Genomic DNA, 20226 nt, shown 5'->3' on the forward strand with positions numbered 1-20226 from the left:
AAAGGTAAATATTATGCTAAAATATTGAGAACAAGGTGTTATATAAAATAAGAATGTAATAAATATGTTACTAATAACCTTGACCACAATCACATACTGTATTTTACTCTATTATTCCTGCCTCTCTAACATTCCTGCCTCTCTCTAGTAAATCTGCCTTGGCATGGGGTAAAAAAAATTAAAAAATAAATACTGGCATGCATGATTTGATGTATAGTTCTATTATTTTTGTACTGTAGCTATCTACATTTTACGTGACGACAAAATATTGTTGGTATTTTGAAAATAAATATTTGTCTCACCCTTCCAACGCACACATTTAAGATATACACAGGCAGAATATCATTAAATTATTACATTCTGATCTTGATTTTAGTAGCACTAAATGCAGAAATGTAATTTTATACAAGTAAAATTTTTTTGTTCTGATGCATGATGTTTCTGGTGGCCTATTAAAATGAACATCCCCTTTATTACTCAGACTTGTTTTTAACCAGCTATTGTCTTCATGTTGGTATAATACTTTCAGAAAATTCTTTTATTTTTCTGTTAATATGTTAAACAAAAAATGTTTTTTCAAAATTTTAAATTCCTGTTTTGAAATTTTCTTGTAACATAATTTTGCCTTTAATATAACTCATTGGACACCTCTTAATTAGTCCAGTTTTTAGGACCAATCAAATTCCTTGTGACCAACCGGGGCCAGGGTCTTGTTCAGACCGTCCATATATAAAAGCCTAACAAGACCTGGGGACAAAGTTGGCTAGGAGGTAGATTTGAATATTAGGGATTCACTTTGACATTTCGTTGTGTCAAGCTTTTGTTTTAGACAAACTGGATTTAATATTATTAAAGGAAGCTTAGTTAACTAAGCTTTTTACATAGTGCACTTTCATCAACAACAAGAAGAAAAACATTTAATAGTCATATTAGATAAGGGTGTTTGACAAGCGTATTATGCCTTATTTTTCTATATTATTTTCTTATACAGCTGACTAATAGCAATAGTGTTGTAGTATTACATTTTAGCTAGCATATTTTAATCATCATATATACATAAAAATCATACAAAGGAGGGTGTTATGACAATAATGTTACTATGTAATTAAGATTTAGGCAGTTTTAAAAAAATAAATTTTGCACAAGCAATTTTGACCAATTTTGATCAATTAGAACCTGAAAACTACATGTCCAACTTAGTTTCAGGCGTGTGGAGGGGTGTGTGATTATAATCGCACGCACTTGATTGGAAGAGGGTCATTAATATACCCCGTCCAACCAATGCCAGCATGGTAAAATAGACGTTAAGCCGAGTATGATGAATGATGATGATGATGATGTGCCAGAATAACAAGTCTTAAAGACTGATCAGGCTCTTTCTCAAAAGCCAAATCTGCACTATGGCAAATAGCTCAGTCAGCAAAAAAAATCTATGGAAATTTATTAGTTTTTCTCCATATTAGGTGCAAATAATCCTGTGGGAACAACTGGTTTATTGTCAAATAAAATTGGCACATCATTTCAGGAGTTTTTCCAACACGGCTAGATAAGGAAGTGTATATTTGTAAGCACTTTATTATGGTGCATACGTCTATGTTCATCCGCTATTTGTACGTAAAGTGCCTATTAATAGTGCGTAGCGCTATTCATACGCAATGTATGACATATTTACGCAGGAAAAAAAAGAAAACAGAACACACACACCCTAACCTTAAACCTAACCCTAACGCATCTTCCGACAAATAGCAGATGAACATATACGTACGCAAAAGTGCATACGAAAATACACTACGGCTAGAGAAATGGTGTTTCTTGTTGTTCAATAGTTTTTCTCTAGCTAATTCAGCGAATTTGGCCTGGTCAAGATTCATGTTATTATATTATTTATTACCCTGTTATTGCTGGATCTATGGAGTAAATTAAATGGTAAACCCCTGGAAAATTAGCTATTGTTTGACTGACTTTTATGGGGAATACATTCAATAACGTATCCACTTGGTTTCCTTTTACATTATTATCTCCATTTCTGCGCACGCATTGGGCATCACGTAATCACTTAGATGTGTGGCAAGTAAATATTGGGACTGTGATTTCATGTATTTTTTGTAGCTAGCTATAGTTATCGATGGATTCCAGCGTGACGTTATTTACTTACTTTTCAGTGATAAGCTCTTTGGCTCTGTGCATTTGCGTGGCAGAAAAAAAGATGCTAGGATTTGATGAAGAGAGACCTTTTACTGTGAATTTCTTCTTAGGGAAATATCATTGAGGTTATAAACTATTATTAAGTGTAGATTGATATCTTCTTTTTTAATTTGAATTCATTAAAATGCCTTTATGTGAAGAAATGAACTGATAATTACTTTGCTTCACAGCAGCCTTATCCAGTTTCCTGCCTCGCAAATGCCAAAGCCAAAAGAGTTTACTGCTTAAAATGTTAACAACGAAATTCATCTATATAGCAAGTGCCAAGTAAGTAGTCAGGCTGCCTAAAAAACCTAGCTAGCTAGCTAAAGTGATAGCTAATCAAGGGGAATTCAAAAACCCTTCGAGTTACTGGGACCTCAGGTTATATAAAAAAAACTCCAAACAAAGGTAATAAAGTATTACATGATATTAAAAAAAAAATAAAATCAAGAAAGATCAATGATCACTGCGGATGTGTGATTGTTGTTGATCAAAACCAAAGCCTTCGAAACCTCGTCTTGTTTACTTTCTGTCATAAACAAGGTCTCTGTTAGCCCTGCCGTCTGTGTTCATTTAGCGCCCCCTTTTTTCTACATTAAACCACCCCTGTGGCCCATGATAAAAGGTGGGTGCCAACCTTGTCCCAGGACCTCTTTTTGCTTTTTTTAGTCCCCAGTATAAAAAAGCGAAGAGTGGTCCTGGGGACAGGGTTAAAAGGGTACACAAATTTTGTTATTGTGTTTGTTATCTTGAAAGAGGTTTCATGAGGTACAGAAAAGTGACGAAATCAAAATTGTACCCGGTAATCTCGGACGGCGACGTCCGATGTTAGAAAAGATAAAAGATGCCCTGAGACGAGTTTGTTTTTAAACATAAGTTTTTTACACTAAAAAACAATTCCTTGTAGCGACGCGTTTTTACCATGTATGGCAGTCGGAAAATGCCGTACAGTTTTCTCTGTATTTTCTTTACAAAAAAGCGTCCAAAATGGAGTGTTCGCAAAATTGAATTGGGCTGGTGAGAGGGAATCTGTTTAGAGTATCCTTTGATCAGAAAGTTTTGCGTTGGATTTCAAAGGATATTGGTTTGCTTAATTAAGTCCACATGGATTTTTGCCTTTTTGATATGGGAAAAGATATCAAAAGGGCAAAAATACTTGGGAACGAGAGTAAATAAAGACAATTGCGAATTTGCTTTAAAAATGGTTGATTTCGAAAAAATGAAAACTTGTCCTTCTAGTACTTTTCCTCAATGCCTAACACAGTCGTAGAAAATCCCTGGGGACGAGTTTAAAAGGGATGTATTAGTTAAAGAAGTGTGGAACAAAAAACGCTGAAGTGTGTGTTTTGGAAAGAAATGTAATTAACCCACACACTCGTCCCCAGGGGTAGTTATGTTTTACGCTAATGTGAAAACCTAGCAATCCATATGGACTAATAATAGTAGTATATATTCGCCAATAACAGTATATACAAAAAATATAGTCATATAAGTGTTAACAATATGGCAGGAGCAAGCAGAAGACATATTTTGTCTTATCATCGAGCCCCCTAAAGCGAACAAAATTTATTTACATCTATGGTCTATGTTAACAAAGCCATTTTGAATTAGCAGAAATCTTTGATGTCTTGATTTAGAAGAAATTGATTTAAAGGAGTCAACAGTTTTAGTCTTTGTAAATAAGGTATCGTTACGGATAATGTAACCGGCATGTCATATGGTTCCACATATGAGGACCACGAAAATGTGTCCGGAAAACTTTGAACATGAGAATTTAAAGGGGCTCTCCAGTGGTGTAACTTTTGGCATTGAGAATAATTCTTACAGCATGTTTCTGTTGAGAATATATTTGTTTACATTCATTTCTACTCGTTGATGCCCATGCTATATTCCCATATGTGATGTAACTATGTATGAATAAAAAATACAATGATTTTAGACAATAAACATTCAAGTACGGTTTAGTTTATACAATAATCCAATATTTTTTTAAACTTTATTCTCAACTTCATGAATGTTATTTTTCCAGATAAGATTTTCGTCAAGTCTTATACCAAGGAATTTTATGGAGCTTTCACGTTGAATTTGGATATTATTAAAGATAAGTTTAGGAAGTTCGATCATACAAGGTTTATGGACTATATTTCAGTAAAATACATTGTGGCATTAATAATTATCAACTTAAGTACAAACTATATACATCTCTACATACATCTCTACAGTAAAATACATATAAAAGCTAAAGAAAAGTTAATGACAATGTTGTGGACATTGAAAATGTTTCACGCTCTTGTGTTTTTAAATATTTCTTTAGGCATTTTTCGTCAGGCGAATATTGTACTGTTCTTGACCAAATTTATAATAATAGGGTATCGTATTTTCCCGAGTTAATTTAAATTTAAAAACTTTGAGACACGGCGTTAATTGTAGGATGGCTTCTATGAGAAGAAATACGGCAATCCGGCTTTTCTGTCATCTTTTTTCTGACTTCCATATCCCTCATAAATATGGAACAAAACAAGATATAGTGATTCTAAAACTTTCTATCACGGTGCCAAGTCGTGGTTCATAACCACAAATTTTCAAAATGATAATAACATTTAAAAGTTTAAAATTGGAAATTTTTTTACTATAAATGGATGCAGCACTTTTTTGGTTAGCTAACCAAAGCGCACGTGGCACAAAAGCGTATTAGGCATGCGCAACCTCGTCCCCAGGACTCTTCTACTTCTATGACAATTAAACGAAACAGTCGTCAAACTATGATAGGCGTAAAAGAGTTATGGGGACGAGTTTGAGTCATATGGCACGAGTTTCTCTTTTTTCACGAGCTCTCTTTGTTTTTGCTAATATAGAAATTATCATAAGTGGAAACCGATTTACCGGCGAGACAAATATATAGTCAATGCGCACTTATAGTCAAAAATAACTTGTCTAACCGCTTCCTGCATCATCAGAAAACCGCAGGCGCTTATGTTGCACAATAGACACGTGAGCTTTAAAAACAATTGGAGAAGTTTTTTATCGCCTTTTTTACCAAACAAAAAAAAACGGTTGCCAGGAACTAGAAGTTGTTGAAACATCGCACGGTTTTTTTTTTGTTTTTTTTTGTGCTTTAACAAAACTGTTTTGATCGAAATTTTAAATTTCAAATTTGATTGCAAAAGGCGACAATTAGATAACAGATTACGCGCTAATTGGTTGATACGTTATGTAGTTCAAGCCTGCCCCCTGTCTGTTGCTGGAAGTGGGGATGGGGGGAGGGTTGGATGCGTTTTTGCGTTTGGTTCTTTTGTACTTTATTGCACTTTTTATGAAACAAAAATAACAAAAATCTAGTTTAAAAATAAAAATATAGTTTTTACAGTTTTTAGACCTAGCTGCTTGATTATATGAAACCGCGCTAAAAATGAAGTTTGGCCATATCAAAGAATTTAAGCAATGAATCTTGGTGGGAAACGTGTCTTTCTATGTCGTAACCTATCCTGCCTCTATGATAAATCTTGTTGCCATAGAATAACAGAGATGAAAAAGTATTTACCTCGACTCTAGGGTCTGTAGCGTTTTTTGATATGAGGATGTACGCGTTTCATCCTCATATCAAAATCCTACAGGCCGTGAACTCGATAAATTTTTGCGAGAATTGGAGAAAGTTTTGCAGTCATAATAAATTAAAAGTTAACGTGGATAAATAAGGATGCTAAATATCAGAATAACTCAATTCTGTGCATCTTCTTGTTTATAATCATTTTTTCACATCTTATTTATTAATACATGAAACTCAAATACGCTAGCAAAAACCTTACGAGACATCAAGACAAACCGGTTCTTAATTTTTTAAGCTTAGTTATTGTGCCCGTGTGTCTGTTAAATCGTTGCAGACTTTCATGAATTTTCAATCAGCACCCAATGCCACAACGATTCGCTCCTCCTTTAATAAAATATGGTATCCGCAAGATATCATTTACACCCTGTCCACATTAGACGCACGGCTTATGGACTTGTGAAAGTTCACCAGTTAATGTTTACAGATGGACTTACGACTTAGGATTATAAATTATTTGGTTAAATCCTCGAGATCTTAAGCAATACTTATATTTGCTGACGTCAGCTTGGTTCCGGCCTTCAAGGAACGACGCTTTCATTGTTCTATGGTGCAGACAATCGAAACACGACTAGCGTATTTTCAATATACAGTATTCTCTTCAATTAACGGACACTCTAAAAAGCGGACACCTCTAATTAGTGCACACTTTGTTCATGCACCAACGGTGTCCGCTAATTAGAAAGAATACTGTATATCTGCGCAAGTAGATATTCCCAGTCTAGTGGTTGTGAAATTTTGGTCAGGCGATGCTGTTTAACAGTCGTAAAACTTGGCTATATCACGTTCTTACTGCTCGATCAATCTAATTAATTGTTAAGATCACATTCTTTAAAAAATAGCTTACATTGATTTTAGAAGCCCTAAATTCAGATTTGCAACATGGTCTTCTGGGCTCAAGTGTTCAACCTAGCGTTCAGCCACGGGTCACCCATCTAGTCTCTATAGTAATAGCCGTATTCTATTTAAACGCAGCTTTATTACGAAATTTTGATGCGTGAAAACCCAACGACTTTAAGTAGTTATATATGACAGACAAACGACTGGTCTGTGTGTGGGGGCGCATGAAAAAGGTCGTGCAACGGACACACAAACCAGCATGGAATTAATAGTACGGGTGATCCCGTGGATTTCTTCACGGGTTAACGTCTAGTTTCTGTAATAATAACCGCATTTTGTGTGTTCAAGATGGTTACGACGCAGCTTTGTTTCGGATCCCTCGCAGAGTAATTTATTCCTTCATGTGAACATGGGTGGATGAAATTCTGATGTGGAGACTATGTATAGTGAGTGAATTATCGTGAATGCTGCCTTTTTGTCGCGTGTTCAAGAAGCTCCGAAATGATGAAATAATTGGATTTACGGCTCAAATGAAAGTTTTCTTGTTTACCGTTATGTTACACTCTTACTTGATTGGAATTTGCAATTATGAAAGATCACATCAAATATATATAATGTGGAAAAGCGCATAACAAAATAAAATTGAGTTTACCCTTTTGGAATAATGACATCAAAATAAACAACAAATCGATTATAACTGATCATATGACATTTTGTTTGTTTTCTCCAACAACACATTCTATTTTTAAAACTCGTGTTACAAAACAATAAGCGAGGCAAATCTATTCTCAAAACAGTGAATGATAAGAAACTCTAATTAAAAACATTTTACAACCCTTTTGTCTTTTCTACTGAATCAAAACAAAATGTTATGTCACGGCCAATGTTTTAAAAATAGAAATATTCGGCCGTCTCTAGCTATATCCGGTCTAGGTTGACATATATAATTAGTATAAAAACAATCCGGTTGAAAGGGCTGTATAAATAGACTACACAATCTGCTTTTTATTATCCATTTCCCGATATTTTGATGACTGATACGTAATCGGATATCAGAAGAATTCGGTTAAAGATTAGATTTATCATCAAAGAGGAAAGTTCAGCTTGGTTGTTCGCTGAATGTTAGAACGGCGAGAAGTTGTGAAAGGGTTTACAAAGATGGGAAGAGTAGAAAGGATGATAACAGGTTTTAAGTTAAACAAGCAGAAAAGTTTTTCTAGCTTCCAGCCCATCGGTAACATTTCTAAATATCTTAATTTTCCAGTCACAGTTCAGTTGCAGTCACGAGGCAGTAAATTCTATGAAGTTGAAGGATTTAAGGGGATGTTTACACTGCAATATAAAGAACAACTGACTCGATTGAAATGCATCGCTCGCGATGGCCGAGAGGTATATGTTACTGCGAATTCACCAAAGCCTGTTTTGTTCTTATCTATTGATAACACGAATATATTCAACAGCGTTGAAGAGTTAAGAGCTAACAAGAAGGAGAACAATATTTTATGGTTCGTATCGACGAAAGATTTCCGTGTAAATCACACTTCATTTTATAGAGGCCAGATATTCACATTTGCCGCTTCTACAATTTTAAATAGATCTTTTCGAAGGGAGCGACAACGAGGAATATATGTGGAACAATACCCTAGTATGAAGAGATGTTTCCTTCCAATGACAGCTACAGGAGGGTTTAAAAAATGCGACCCACCCTCAGTTTGTCAAGAGTTTTCGATCAACGAGATTGCAAAAACAGATAACCTGCCGTACTTTATAATTCAGGACACGACAAAATCCTTTCTACACGACACAGCAGAGTTGTGCAATGAACGTTTGTTCGTGGTGGAAAAAGAAACAACAGAATTTATTTTTGCTTCAAAGAAAGAAGATGGATGCTTAAAAATGTACGTTTTCTCCTCGTCTCTACCGCTTGAAGGAAAAGTTGTCCACGATTCGAAACCTGTTGACACACTTGATCATACTGAACTGAAAACGGTAACCAGTTCTTTTAATTTTCCATCTGATAAGGACACGCACAAACATTATTTTCAAGTTTATACTTACAAAGAATTAGGCATATCGCGTCTCCTTGAAGAAATATTTATCGAACTAAACCAAAAACTTAAAAGTATCAACAATCACGCGCCATCTTTGATAAGCCCTGTTGATTTTCAAAACAAATCAGAGAGTAATTCATGCATGCCGTCGGATTTTACGTACGAAACAATACCGCAAACTGTCCAACATCTTCCAAACCACATTGGAAAACACAAAACAAAACTTCCGCAAACCGAAACGTCATCATCCTACCTGTCAAGTATTGACAACTTGTCAAAAGACGCTGACAACGTGCTCGTCAGCCAGAATACCCGTCATGTATATATAAATGAATGTTCACTAAGTGACATGATGCCTTCAAAGAATGATACCGAGAGAAAATTAGTCGTTCAATTTGATGACGGGGGTTATGTAGTGATACCATTCACTGGAAATTCTCCGCGCATAACTTTAGATCGGAAGAACGTTACTTATAAAAGCACAGACAATACCTGTTACGGGTATAATTACGTAAAACCTAATCCAATCAGTTCTGAAGACCCTATATACTCTTACATTAGCATGGAAGCTCTGGATTTTGAATTAAAACGCTTAGACTGCAAACAACATTTAATGAAACCGAAAGAAGAAGTTCGGTACAGTTTCAGCTATGACTACCCCCATATTGGACATTTTCGAATTCCACGTGATTTGAGCAAACTCCATATCGTGAATCTTTGTGTGGAAGAAGTGAGTGATATTCTCAAGTTGAATTTAATGAAAACGCATGTTGATTTGTTTCAAAAAAATCTCATCGATGGTGAGAAATTATCGAAACTCACTGAACCTGAGCTAACAAAAATGGGGTTAACAAAATTTGAATCTCGTAAGTTAAGATGCTTTATTGATGGATGGAGGCCACTTAAAGATGGCTCTCATGACGACTTATGGCTTGGTAAAATGCCATGTGATTGGAGCGTGTTTGACCTCTCGCGCTACTTGCTCCACATAAACATGCGTTCACTGCAACGATTCACAACACGAAACGACGTTGATGGTTTCTTGTTGAAAAAAATTTTAAAAGATGACGTCCTCGAGAGTTTAAAAGACGAACATGGTGTAGCTTTTCGTGATAAAGAATTGGACAGACTTAGAAAATACGTTGACGAGGATGACAAACCAAAATTTAAATATGTTCGATAGAGACTGGAAACTAAGTTGCATTAAAGTGAACATGCACCAAGAAAAATTCTGGCTTGAAGAATATAAAAACACAAATTTGACAAAATTATGTATTATATGTAGAATTGTTTATAAAGATTATCTTAAACTTTTTTTTGGTTTCTATTTTGTTGGTGTTGTTGTTTCAAATTATAAATAAAACCATCCTCGTCCCCGGGGTCATTGGTCCCTAAGCCGTTATTACAGAGACCATTAACGTACCTTTTAACTAATTTAACTCATACCCACTACCTTTCAATGCCCTGGGAACAAGTTTGTTAAATAACAACATGGAAGAGAGGCTGTTTTTTTTACTTTACGCTTCGTTTGTTCATTTCATAGTAGGGGTCTAGGAGCGGAAAAGACACGTGTTGTTTATTACTTACGTTGAAAGTATTGTCGAGCATATAATTTCCATTTTATAACATTTTCTCATTACCGTGCGAAATATTTGGCAATGCGTTTTTACTCTTACGTAAATTGCCAAGACCGTTATTTTTAAATGTGCTAAAAATTTCGGATTCTCTATAAAAACATAAATCTCTTTAAAAGATAATTGTATGAACTCGCCGAATGTTTTGTTAAATCTGTTTCAGGTTAGATAAGATCCACCTTGTCCGTAGGGCTTGTTCGGTTTTTCTGGTGGGACGGAACTGATTAAACCTAACAAGCCTTTGGCACGAGGTTGCGATGATATCTACGCCTACTTTGATATCAAATGTATTGTGCATTGTGAAGCGGTAAAAACGTTCAGGTGTTACTTTAACATAACAATTGAAAGAAAAATAAATAAATAAACGAAATATCGGAAACAAAAAACAGCGGTGTATAAATGATGAGTCAGCAGATCAACGCAAGCGCGCGTAGATTTACTTATTTATTTATGTTTAATACGGAAGAAACATGCAGATGGTATTGTATATCGGATTAGGAGTTAATATATCAATAAAATGCCGATGATTTGAAACATGTTAATAATTTGACAGACGTGTTTAAAGCGTGTTGGGAGGGAGGTCCATATTTCACAAGAAAAGTCATCTGTCCCACAGCAACCACAACAATGAAATGCCTTCGCGGAGAGTAAAGATTTAAAGATCACAGGAATCAAATATAAAATTGTATTTATGAATTTGATATAACTTTGTGTGCTTCATGGTAATTTGCTCACCGACGATTGTTATTTCCTTCGAAAGAGATTTTTGTTTAAAGCGGCATTTTTAGGTGTCAGGGTGCCTCTACTTGGGATGTGCAAAATTAGATCGCGCGAATATATAAGGAAGAGCCTGGGTAAGTACGAATTGGAGCTTAATTTCGCGATCCGTTGGATTTCTTTGCTAAACGCAACTAGAAAACTTGGCTTAAATGGACCCTGGTCTCCAAAATAATAACTTACAACCATAACAAGATAACAGATAAAAGTTCTACATATGTAAGTACAAGCACAAATTCCTACAATGGTATATATATGTATATGTATCAGAAACAGAAAAAAATGGCAGGTGTAAGTAGCAGACTATGCATGAGTCTTATCATCTTAGATCTGGCTTTAGCTTACTGGAACCGATTTTTTCAGGCCTTCGAGGGTCCTAGTTATCGCGAGTATGCTGTATTACTTCAGTCTAACTAAAGGTACTCAGAAACAAGGGAACTTCCAATGACGAAGGAATTTTCCTTTTTTGAGTAACACAGCAGCGTATCTTTGACGCACGATGAAGCGCCATATTGTTTTGTCCAGCCTACAAAATAAAAAGAATGCTAATTAATTAATGACGCATCTGATGATGATGAAGGCCAATTAATCTTGCATTCGTAAACAAACAACAATTGTTAACATAAAATAGAAATTAATTTTCTTAAAGGAGCTACGCAACGGTTGTTGGTTTTCAACGTTAGTGACTTACACGAAAGTCGAGCTAATAGCGGTAGAAAAGTTTATGGTCACTGAGGACAAAAACAACAACCTATATCATAAGCCCGTTGAATAATCCACTTCGATAGAAAAGCAAAGGAAAATAAAGGAACAAAGTTGGAATTCAGCCCCTTTTTGTTCTTATTCATGGGATATTTTATTTAAAATATCTAAAATTCATGCGAAAATGTGTTGTTTTTGTTGCTGATGCAGCTCTATAACCATCCTCGTTAATAATCGCGCCCATATGAATATTATTTCTCAGTGTAGAAATAAAATAGGAGCGGAAAAGACACGTGTTGTTTATTACTTACGTTGAAAGTATTGTCGAGCATATAATTTCCATTTTATAACATTTTCTCATTACCGTGCGAAATATTTGGCAATGCGTTTTTACTCTTACGTAAATTGCCAAGACCGTTATTTTTAAATGTGCTAAAAATTTCGGATTCTCTATAAAAACATAAATCTCTTTAAAAGATAATTGTATGAACTCGCCGAATGTTTTGTTAAATCTGTTTCAGGTTAGATAAGATCCACCTTGTCCGTAGGGCTTGTTCGGTTTTTCTGGTGGGACGGAACTGATTAAACCTAACAAGCCTTTGGCACGAGGTTGCGATGATATCTACGCCTACTTTGATATCAAATGTATTGTGCATTGTGAAGCGGTAAAAACGTTCAGGTGTTACTTTAACATAACAATTGAAAGAAAAATAAATAAATAAACGAAATATCGGAAACAAAAAACAGCGGTGTATAAATGATGAGTCAGCAGATCAACGCAAGCGCGCGTAGATTTACTTATTTATTTATGTTTAATACGGAAGAAACATGCAGATGGTATTGTATATCGGATTAGGAGTTAATATATCAATAAAATGCCGATGATTTGAAACATGTTAATAATTTGACAGACGTGTTTAAAGCGTGTTGGGAGGGAGGTCCATATTTCACAAGAAAAGTCATCTGTCCCACAGCAACCACAACAATGAAATGCCTTCGCGGAGAGTAAAGATTTAAAGATCACAGGAATCAAATATAAAATTGTATTTATGAATTTGATATAACTTTGTGTGCTTCATGGTAATTTGCTCACCGACGATTGTTATTTCCTTCGAAAGAGATTTTTGTTTAAAGCGGCATTTTTAGGTGTCAGGGTGCCTCTACTTGGGATGTGCAAAATTAGATCGCGCGAATATATAAGGAAGAGCCTGGGTAAGTACGAATTGGAGCTTAATTTCGCGATCCGTTGGATTTCTTTGCTAAACGCAACTAGAAAACTTGGCTTAAATGGACCCTGGTCTCCAAAATAATAACTTACAACCATAACAAGATAACAGATAAAAGTTCTACATATGTAAGTACAAGCACAAATTCCTACAATGGTATATATATGTATATGTATCAGAAACAGAAAAAAATGGCAGGTGTAAGTAGCAGACTATGCATGAGTCTTATCATCTTAGATCTGGCTTTAGCTTACTGGAACCGATTTTTTCAGGCCTTCGAGGGTCCTAGTTATCGCGAGTATGCTGTATTACTTCAGTCTAACTAAAGGTACTCAGAAACAAGGGAACTTCCAATGACGAAGGAATTTTCCTTTTTTGAGTAACACAGCAGCGTATCTTTGACGCACGATGAAGCGCCATATTGTTTTGTCCAGCCTACAAAATAAAAAGAATGCTAATTAATTAATGACGCATCTGATGATGATGAAGGCCAATTAATCTTGCATTCGTAAACAAACAACAATTGTTAACATAAAATAGAAATTAATTTTCTTAAAGGAGCTACGCAACGGTTGTTGGTTTTCAACGTTAGTGACTTACACGAAAGTCGAGCTAATAGCGGTAGAAAAGTTTATGGTCACTGAGGACAAAAACAACAACCTATATCATAAGCCCGTTGAATAATCCACTTCGATAGAAAAGCAAAGGAAAATAAAGGAACAAAGTTGGAATTCAGCCCCTTTTTGTTCTTATTCATGGGATATTTTATTTAAAATATCTAAAATTCATGCGAAAATGTGTTGTTTTTGTTGCTGATGCAGCTCTATAACCATCCTCGTTAATAATCGCGCCCATATGAATATTATTTCTCAGTGTAGAAATAAAATAGGACAGACGATAAAAATTATAGCAATTTCAAATGGATTATCAATACTAAAAACTTGGGTTCACTAGAAAGGCAGGGATAAACACAATACCTATATTGTTATTATAAAATTAACACAAGAAATATTGCTCCAAGGAGGACGACTCTAATAACCGCTTCTTTTTGATACAAATCGTTTATTGCAGAAACGGGGAGAGGTGCTTATGTAAGGAGGTTTACAAAACTGAATTTGAAAACAATGCAGCAACCTGCAAATCGTCAACGGATGGTTTCAATAGAAACTACTGAGATGTATCTCTTTGTCTCTCTAAACCTCCTTGGTTTAGATACGGTTGTTTAATACAGTCTTAACTGCGTCATTGGTGGAAAAAAACATCGCAAACAAAAAGCAATTATCCATAATTTCTTTAACTTCGTTCCCAGGGCTTTTTCTCTCTCATTGGCGCTGTACTTATTAATAGGTCTGTCTGATATGCAAAAAGGGACAACTTGTCTTGGGATCGAGGTTGAATTTTTTTATTTTTTTATTTCCCCAATCTGTTCTTGTTTTCTTATTATTTTTAGGCAAAATCTGAGTCTCGTATTCATAACATTTTTCTTATGCTTTTTAGACTTTGCAAAAAGAAACTTTCTTAAGAAATAGAGTAACTTTTAGATTTCATAAAAAAAACTTTTAAACAGTTTAAAAAACACAAAATGGGGAATCAATTGAGCAAATTTTATTAAAATTTTCATCGGTTCTCCGGATAAAGAACTAATTTAGTTTTTTTTTCTCGAAAAAACATAGGTTTCCCTCCAGGACAATTAAGCTTACTTCTCTTAACAACAAATTCTAGAATAAGTAATAAGGATAAATTTAAATGCCACGCACCGAAGACCATGCGTTACTTAAAATACGCCGGATAGGCGGTAAGATAATGTTTAAAGTTAAAAATCCAATTCAATGCTCTCACCCGTTCAAGGCGCACGCGTCAAAGTGCTGAATATTGCGCAAAATGAAAGAACGCTTTTGCCCGCGCTGTTTGTCAAAAGAGTTAAAAAATCGTTTTGATAAATGCTGAATGCGTTGCAGTGAATTATTCACTTAATTTCATGACTTTGACCAATAAGTTTTGTTAAATCGCCGTTATTTTGAGTTTGTGAACGTATTTCTGTTTCCATTGTGCAGTTCAGACGCAGGACCAAGCAGTAATTATGTTCCAGCCCGAATACGGTATACTCACCTTTACTCTCATCCATTGTTCCTTTGAATGTCCATTAGGTACGCTACTGTCGCTGTATAGCCTGAATTGCGGTTTGCGCTCCTTCTTTAGGAATAATTTAATTATAAATTATTAACAAATTCAAAGCAAGTCTTTTTTGTTGGGGGAATTTGTTTCATAATTTTTTTTGATCATAACCGCTGTGTTTTTTTTCCCACTAAATGTTTTTAAACATGTGGTGAGAAGTTACACGATGAAATCAAAGCTTTAAATTCGATCGCTTCAAGTGCGTGGCAAGAAGTTACACGATGAAAACAAAGCTTTAAATTTCGATTGCCTTTAGCGCGTGGCAATTTACACGATGAAAACAAAGCTTTAAATTTTGATCGCTTTTAGTGCAAGTGCAAAAGTGAGTTTAGTGCAAAAGTTTAGTGCAAAAAACAGGGTTTGAGTCATAATGTCAAAACAAAAACAATCAATCTAACAGTTCCTTTTATGTCATTTTTTTTGGCAAAATGTTTACCATAAATTTCTAAAACCCACCATCTGCAACACAAAAAATACATACTAACCAAATTCTGTTATTTCACTCTATTGCATACCGTCTCTCACAAAAGTTTAATCGAAATGTAAAAAATGAGATACTTAAAATAAAAGTTCAAAATTTAATTATTTTAGTGTATATATTCATATAACATATGTACTAAGTACTTTAAGTTCTTTTTCATTGAAGAGTCCTTAATATCTTACACAAAAAGTACTGAAGGATGGTCGTATAGAGTAATTCAGATTCGGTAAGTCGGACACAGTCCTCCCCCGGTAAGAGTTTAAACAAAATATAAAAAAAACACGGCTTGTAAAGTATAAAATCTAATTCTTCTTTTGTTTATGATCCATTCTTGAAAAATTTACTGTGTAAAATGTCAAAAAAAGTTTTAAAACAACAAGAAACATTTTTTCAGTACATTTCTTGTCACTGTCAAACAAAACTTTTCCCTGAAAGTTTCAGAAACCAAAACCTGTAAGATTAGGTATTTCAATCTATTACATACCATCCTGTCCCAAAGTCGTTTAATAAAATGCAAAAAGTATCTATTTTGGTATATTGCATGGTGTGTTCTAACACAATAGTAATGTCAGAAAGAAAAAAAGCAGCTTGCAAAAAGTATAAAATCAAAACCGTTAAAGCATCTTTTTGGGTGTGTTGAATAAGGCTAAACGCACAAATGTTTTCCAATTAAGGATATTATTCAACTGAAGTTTCACAGGTAAAAATTTTATAATAAATCCTGCAAACCTAAACATAAATCCAATCTAAAATACAACAAATAAGACATAAAACATTTTTTTTACACAATTAGGTTATACAATCCATAAATGCTAAAAAAAACAAAATACACGTATGTAACATGTCGTGTTTCTTCTTTTAAGTGACTTCTTAAATTCAAAATTTTAACTGTCCCTCACGAAAAAAATGCCTTTGGAAGTTATTACAGGGGCCACATTCATTATATTTAAAAATAAGCGTTCAGGCGGTTATTGGAAAATAAAAGAATGTACTGTTATGTAAAGTTAGATATTTTAAATACATGGATAACATATCTAAAAAACTTTAAGTTTCACGTACTATGCGATCATCACAAGATTGTTCTTCTTTCGTTATTAACTATTTCATACTAAAAATGAAAAATATATACTGTTATATGTATATTTATCTGGTCAATACATCAATGTTTTATTTATCTTTCAACTTTACTGTACAAGTCGTAACAGAAAAGTTTAAAATGAGTTTGGTCTTTACACTTTTTGCAATTTATAGTGCTTTTAAAGTGATTCTATAATACACCCTTTTACAGTTGAGTAAAAATAAGATACGCTTATTTTATTCAACTCAAGTTATCTAAACAACTAGTTGCACCATACTAATCATCTTAACCCTATTAGGACCGGGGTGTGTGTATTTTACAGACCAGAATATATAATTTACGGACCCAAATTGATATTGGTCCGTACTTACCCTTTGTCTTTGATGACGTCACTACAGGTGGTAATGGCGTCATAACACTAAAATTAAAAGTCAATCGTATTCCTATTGTGTTGAATTATAAGTGTGCCAAGTTTAATAGCAAAATGATTTGTAATTCATGAGTAATTTTTAAAAAAACTTCAATATTAAAATTGAAACCGACCTTTCCTTTTTACCAAAAATACTCACTGCTGCGGGCTGGCAAACGTGTTTGTTGTTGTTTTCTTCAGTTTCTGCGCAGTAACCTTCGCGCAGATTTTTCTCATAGCCGCACGGCATTGTCTTTTAAAACGACTTCTTCGTGTATTACTACATATAATAATAAATGCGAAAACGTGCGTCGCCTTCTCTTATTATTGTTTTCTTAAACTTGAAACAATTATTAAGTGCCCGGATTAAAGGAGGAAATACGGTGCGAATTAAGGAACAAAGATGTGTCTACACACATATGCTTTGAACAAAATGTTTTATAAAACTGTGCCGTATCAGGTCGGATTTTTTCCCTATACAGTGGGTTCCTTCTTTATTTCGATGAATAAAAGGCCAACCACCTGTTTGTTAGAGATGGGGAGAAATTCAGGGGAATGTTTATTCTAGACGGAAATAATTCACTAAATGTAATATTGTGCTTTTAAAATGGAGCAACTGTGATAATTGATCTTAAATCTGAACAAAATTGAAGCAACTTCAGTGTTGAATTTGTTTTACAAGCAACACGATTCGAAAAATTGGAGTTTGGATGCCGTAGAAATGCAGGCCGACACAAGTTTGTTATGACTGATGGTAATAAAACTCTTACAGAAATTGATGTTTTGCACCATTAGATAAGAGATGGTCGGCAGGCAAAGTCGCATTCGAGTTTCGAAACTCTAAAGGCATTGTTCGATTTGGTGATAATGCTTTAAGTAAGACGAAAGATATGGATGTTTCGACCAACAGAGTACATGACAACTATTATATTCGGGCATATTAGATATGCATTAAAAGAAAGTGATAAAAAATGAGTTAAAAAGGAAATAGAATAAGAATATCTGATCATTTTATTGTTCTTGTTTTACGTTTTATGACTTGTAGGTCCAAGAATTTTCCAGCAGCCTTGTTACAATACTGCTAAAAAATGTGATTAATGTGCTTTCATTCAGCGTTCGATCAAAAATGACGCAACCTTGTCCCCAGGGGTTTTTGCCTTTTTGAAGTAAGCGTCAAGCGTTTTCGTCAAGTAAGCGCTAGCGGCCCTTAGGTAACAAACTCTGGGGACGAGGATGAGATGACGCTAATGAATTAAACTGACGCCAATGCGATAAATAAGATTAATGAAGCCATTGGATTGCAGTTATATCAGTCATCTAAATATAACTGAAAATGAAAGAATAGTTCTCTACATATCCATGATTTTGAAATTTTTCATCCGCAAAAATAAATTTCGTACAATTTTCTTCCGTAAATAGTTTCTTTCCCTAAGGTAGCAATTTTTAACAAATATAGCACCTCATGTTGTATCTCTTTCTTTTGTCAAAACCTTGACCGTTTGAGTGGTCTGTTTATTATACGCTTCGGAAATTGCGAGCATTGAGCTTAATGAATCGTAGCCCCTTTAATAATAAGCTAGGTTTTTTGTGCAATGTTCCTTTATTCACTTTCCAAAACGGTTTGCTCAAAACTATACTGTTTCCCGCGTTAAAATAGCACCTATTTTTTTCGTCATCGAATCATGCTGAGACTATAAATGCGTGAAAAGATCCTTTCTACTTAGCGCTCAGGATGAGAACAAAAATCATACTTTAGCCAGTTGTCTAGTTAAGCTATTGCTGTACTTGCACGACTTTTGTAACAAAAATGGAATCTTTAAATGCGCCAAGACCCCTTCGAAGTACCCTCGCTGATAGCAGTACCAATAGGAACCAAAAAGAGGGTATCCCGGTATATAATTTCAAATAATAATAATAATAATAATTTGAATAATACGCGCCTTGACTGTGTCATGTTCTATTTGCTTTTGGTCGTTGTATGTAAGAAAGATGATCTTTACCCGGATAAGAGGGTTATAAACTTTTTATGTAATCTTACACCACGGAGGACAATACTACTGACTTTTCTCTGCTTCTATAGCAACTCTGTTTAAAGTGTAAATATTTTCTTAAATAGTTATCATAGGCTAGTAGTAGGTACAAATAAAAATTACATACACCACAAACAGGCTAGCAGGGATTTTAGCTTGCGTTCGTCCTTTGCAGATTTTTTGACTTCCATATGGTTAATCTTTGGTAGGCTCGCGTTTTTGCAGTATGTGTAGGAGGAGGGCCAGAGTCTCTGAGTACATTTACTTGATTTTTAGCCTATCATGTCTAGTACTTATCCTTGTACATGCTATAGACTATTTGCTGTCAACGCACGCTAGCCCTGGTGTCAAACTAATTTTAGATTAAACGAATTCCTCCTACGTACATGTTCGACGTCTTTACCACAACTTCACCGCCTTGTTTGATATTCTACTCACAAGCAAACAAGCAATCTTATTATTTCAGGTAAAATTCAACTATCAATTATTTTATAATTGATAGTTGACTTAGTCTTCTTTAGGATAAAAGAACATGGTTTCCCTTTCCTAATTAAATCCGCTACAGTTACTGCGTGTTAATCTGTTAAAACAAAATCCGTTAAAATATGGTCAACAAACAAATTGGAAGAGAGTTATATAGAGGTAATCTATTTGCCATAAACAGACCAATAATAATGACCAATCGACTGTCAATACCAGGTCGGGTAGCTGTGGTTTTATTACGGCTCAATATCAATACCCGAGCAGAAAACGGTATAAGAAACAAGGCCTGCGCGTCTGATGAAGCCCTCGTTTTTTAGGTCATTCCTTTACCCTCATAACAGCCTTTCTCCACGTGTAATAATCTAAATCCTTCACGCAGTCTATATAAACTCTTTATTCGTGTAGTGAATTTAACCACTTTATTGACCAATGACCATTTAACAATCTGCTGAGTTCTCCATGCGCTGTTGTCTGTGTTTAAACCCCACCATTAGCCACATTTTTTGTCTTTAAATCCGAAATATTTTGCATTCAAGTCGTTTGATAGTA

The 20226-nt window shown here is 34.7% G+C and overlaps 1 long non-coding RNA gene across 2 annotated transcripts; it reads right to left on the reverse strand.

The window, feature by feature from the left end:
* Window positions 1-11241: 11241 nt before the first annotated feature.
* Window positions 11242-15177, reverse strand: LOC130626156 (uncharacterized). Of its 2 annotated transcripts, XR_008981816.1 has the most exons (3): window positions 15131-15177; window positions 12107-13456; window positions 11242-11619 (listed from the first exon to the last, which is right to left on the reverse strand). It is a non-coding gene; the product is annotated as an uncharacterized LOC130626156 (long non-coding RNA). The 2 variants fall into 2 exon arrangements; XR_008981815.1 differs by lacking the exon at window positions 15131-15177 and having other exon boundaries at window positions 12107-13876.
* Between the last annotated feature and the right edge of the window lie 5049 nt (window positions 15178-20226).

Source organism: Hydractinia symbiolongicarpus, chromosome 14, assembly GCF_029227915.1.
Source record: "Hydractinia symbiolongicarpus strain clone_291-10 chromosome 14, HSymV2.1, whole genome shotgun sequence".
Taxonomy (NCBI): domain Eukaryota; kingdom Metazoa; phylum Cnidaria; class Hydrozoa; order Anthoathecata; family Hydractiniidae; genus Hydractinia; species Hydractinia symbiolongicarpus.